We start from the raw sequence: 4,664 nt of genomic DNA, 5'->3' as shown, positions 1-4,664 counted from the left end.
GTGCACGTTAACCCTATGACCTGACCTAATAAAGAGTTGTGACTTGGGGGTCGGGTACCCCACCCCCCTTCCTCCACTGGCTACGCAAGTTATGACACACCATAATAGAACAACCATAACCATATTGGCGATACAAACACTTACATTCTTAGCAAGAAAATTACTTTTTGGCAAGAAATATATTACAATGGCTGCGGAGCCAAAATATCTCTATAAGCTTCTTTCGTTTAATTCTTTAAAATAGTATTAAGTAATGTAGTCTTAACATCTATTGTTATCGAGTTGTCGGTTAATACTCGGATCACTGACATTTCAAAGACGAATACTGAGTAATATTACAAGGTGTCACTATTCGATACAGACGTATGTTATTAAAGACGCAGGCAATAGTTTCAACTCGTAAACATGGACACTATGTTTAGTTAAAGGGACATACCCTGGTTTTTAAACACTAAGGCATATTTTTTACTATAATAGCCGTTTTTGATAACTGAAATCATACTTTACTTAGATTTTATGGTTTATATTATACATTTCCATACATTCGAAGTGATTTTGTCAACCAGATGTTTTTAATATCACAAAATGCATTTTTCATATTTTTAAAAATGCACGTGCGTCTGAGAAGTAACAGTTATCGAGTCGAGTTTTAGTATATTTTTAGAGGGTATTTCACCATTCCAAAGTCACAGACTCCCGTTTCACTCAATTGTAACTTTATCCAAGTATTTTACAGGTTTGTAGATTAATTAAACTTAGTGTTAATTTTCAACAGGTTAAAACTAGCGTTTGTCCCTTTAATGTATAAGCCTGTAACTCATTTGGATAACGTTACAACAGAGTGAAAGATGAGTCCGTGACGTTAAAACAGGGAAATATCCTTAAAAATAGACAAAAACTCGAATCAATAGCTGCTACTTCTTAGACGCACGTGCGGTTTTAAATTTTGTTTATGAAAAATGTATTTTGTGGTATTAAGAACATCAGGATGACAGAAACACTTGGGGTGTATGGAAATGAATAATTTAAACAATAAAATATAAGTAATGTTTGAGTTTCGTGATCAATAAACTGCTCTAATAGTACAAACATATGCTGTAGTATTTAAAAACTAGGGTCTGTTCCTTTAAATCGAGGATGGAATAATAGCTTTATTTCTCATTTGGATATGAAGGGAATTTTCTCTCATTACATTTCTCCTTTCAGTGCTCTGGTCTAATACTTTGTTTCTTTGTTTAGGAACACCACTAGAGCACATTGATGAATAATTATCAGCTAATGGATGTCGAACAGTTGGTCGTTCTGACGCGTACATATAGTCTATAGAGGAAATCCGCTAAATTGTTTCCTTAGTAGCAAGGGATCTTTATGAGCACTTTACCACAGACAGGACAGCACACACCGCGGCCTTTGGTATACCTCAAAATCAGTTATGGTGCACATGTTTAGATGAGGAAAAAAGCCAATCAGAGAATGGGTCCACTGGGGTGATTCGATCCGACGGCGCAAGAAGCTCAGACGAGCGCTCTACCGACTGAGCTAGATCCCGCCCTCTGGTATGATAGCAAATAACAAGAAGGAAAATGTATAAATGCTGCTGCTGGTGGTGGTGGTGATGATGATGATGATGATGATGATGATGATGATGATGATGATGATGATGGTGATGGTGGTAGTGGTGGTGGTGGTTAAGGTGATGGTCGTAGTTGTGTGATGATAGTGGTGGGGATGATGATGATGATGACGATGATGATGACGACGACGACAACAATGATGATATAGTAACGACATAATATCCAAAATACTTCGACATTGAGTTTACACAGTTAACTATGTAACTGAATTTTTTTTTCTTCAAATGTTAAAGATAAATCCAAAGAATTACAAGATCGTTATTGTTCCCACGAATCACTATCAGAAGCTTCTTCTGTAGGACTGCTTATCGCTTGGGCGATACATGTTTTGTCTTTAGGGAGGACTGCCAGTCCCCGGGAGATAATCATTTCTGTGTTTAGGGAAGACTGCAACTCCCCGGCTGATAATAATTTCTGTGTTTCGGGAGGACTGCTACTCCCCGGCTGATAATCATTTCTGTGTTTAGGGAGGACCGCTACTCCCGGGCTGACAATAATTTCTGTGTTTAGGGAGGACCGCTACACCCGGGCTGATAATCATTTCTGTGTTTAGGGAGGACCGCTACTCCCGGGCTGATCATCACTTCTGTGTTTAGGGAGGACCGCTACTCCCCGAGTGATAATCATTTATGTCTTAGGGAGGACCGCTACTCCCCGGCTGATAATCATTTCTGTCTTTAGGGAGGACCGCTACTCCCCAACTGATAATCATTTCTGTCTTTAGGGAGGACCGCTACCCCCCCCCCCCCCGCTGATAATCATTTCTGTCTTTAGGGAGGACTGCTACTCCCCGGCTGATAATCATTTCTGTCTTTAGGGAGGACCGCCACTACCGTGGTAAATAAATATTTCTGTCTTTAGGGAGGACTGCTACTCCCTTGGGAGATAATCATGTCTTTAGGGAGAACTGCCACTTCTCGGATGATAATCATTTCTGTTTTTAGAAAGGACTGTCACTCCCTTGGGAGATAATAATGTCTTCTTAGGGAGGACTGCCACTCCCTTTGGAAAGAATATCTTATACAGAAAGGACTCATTTCTTTGGGTGATTGTCGCTTCACTCTTATGGGAGGACTGTCACTCCCTCGGTTGATAAATTAGTTCAGTCTTTAGGGAGGACTGCCACTCCTCTGGTGATACTCATTGAAGGGCTGTCAGTCTGTCACTCCCTTGGGAAATATCTTTCTTTAGGGAGGACTGCCACTCCTCGGGTGATACTCATTGAAGGGCTGTCAGTCTGTCACTCCCTTGGGAGATAATATCTTTCTTTAGGGAGGACTGCCACTCCTCGGGTGATACTCATTGAAGGGCTGTCCGTCTGTCACTCCCTTGAGAGATAATAATATCTTTCTTTAGGGAGGACTGCCACTCCTCGGGTGATACTCATTGAAGGGATGTCAGTCTGTCACTCCCTTGGGAGATAATATCTTTCTTTATGGAGGACTGCCACTCCTCTGGTGATACTCATTGAAGGGCTGTCAGTCTGTCACTCCCTTGGGAGATAATATCTTTCTTTATGGAGGACTGCCACTCCTCGGGTGATACTCATTGAAGGGTTGTCAGTCTGTCACTCCCTTGGGAGATATCTTTCTTTATGGAGGACTGCCACTCCTCTGGTGATACTCATTGAAGGGCTGTCTGTCACTCCCTTGGGAGATAATATCTTTCTTTAGGGAGGACTGCCACTCCTCGGGTGATACTCATTGAAGGGTTGTCAGTCTGTCACTCCATTGGGAGATAATATCTTTCTTTATGGAGGACTGCCACTCCTCGGGTGATACTCATTGAAGGGCTGTCAGTCTGTCACTCCCTTGGGAGATAATATCTTTCTTTATGGAGGACTGCCACTCCTCGGGTGATACTCATTGAAGGGTTGTCGGTCTGTCACTCCCTTGGGAGATAATATCTTTCTTCATGGAGGACTGCCACTCCTCGGGTGATACTCATTGAAGGGCTGTCGGTCTGTCACTCCCTTGGGAGATAATATCTTTCTTTAGGGAGGACTGCCACTCCTCGGGTGATACTCATTGAAGGGCTGTCGGTCTGTCACTCCCTTGGGAGATAATATCTTTCTTTATGGAGGACTGCCACTCCTCTGGTGATACTCATTGAAGGGCTGTCAGTCTGTCACTCCCTTGGGAGATAATATCTTTCTTTAGGGAGGACTGCCACTCCTCGGGTGATACTAATTGAAGGGTTGTCAGTCTGTCACTCCCTTGGGAGATAATATCTTTCTTTAGGGAGGACTGCCACTCCTCTGGTGATACTCATTGAAGGGCTGTCAGTCTGTCACTCCCTTGGGAGATAATATCTTTCTTTAGGGAGGACTGCCACTCCTGTGGTGATACTCATTGAAGGGCTGTCAGTCTGTCACTCCCTTGGGAGATAATATCTTTCTTTAGAGAGGACTGCCACTCCTCGGGTGATACTCATTGAAGGACTGTCAGTCTGTCACTCCCTTGGGAGATAATATCTTTCTTTAGAGAGGACTGCCACTCCTCGGGTGATACTCATTGAAGGGCTGTCAGTCTGTCACTCCCTTGGGAGATAATATCTTTCTTTAGGGAGGACTGCCACTCCTCAGGCGATTATCATTCAATCTTATGATAGGACTGCCACTCCCTCGGGTGATAATTATTTATCTTAGAGAGGATTGCCACTCTCTGGTGATGCATCTTTTTTATGTTCGGTGATATTTCCTTTCTTTGTTTAGGTAGGTCTATCCTGACAAACCTCCATCTGCAAACGACATAGATCAGTGGAAAATTAGACATGAATGGTGTACTTATGAACCACTGTCAAAATTGTCATTGAATCCATTCCCCCAACGGAAAGCATTTTTTTCTCTCTCTCACCTATGATACCCGCCATAACCATCCAAAATTTGTCAAGTGTCTGCTCTATATACGATTTTACATGTACGGTCAAACTAGGGTATGTAACACCAATTTTAATCTCTGCTGTGTCATATCGCAAACACTGCCATTTGTTAGTTAAATTCTAGGTCAGGTTAGGTCAGGTCATGGGCAC

This window comes from Gigantopelta aegis, chromosome 7, assembly GCF_016097555.1.
Source record: "Gigantopelta aegis isolate Gae_Host chromosome 7, Gae_host_genome, whole genome shotgun sequence".
In the NCBI taxonomy this organism is placed as follows: Eukaryota; Metazoa; Mollusca; class Gastropoda; order Neomphalida; family Peltospiridae; genus Gigantopelta; species Gigantopelta aegis.
This window is presented reverse-complemented; position numbering follows the sequence as displayed.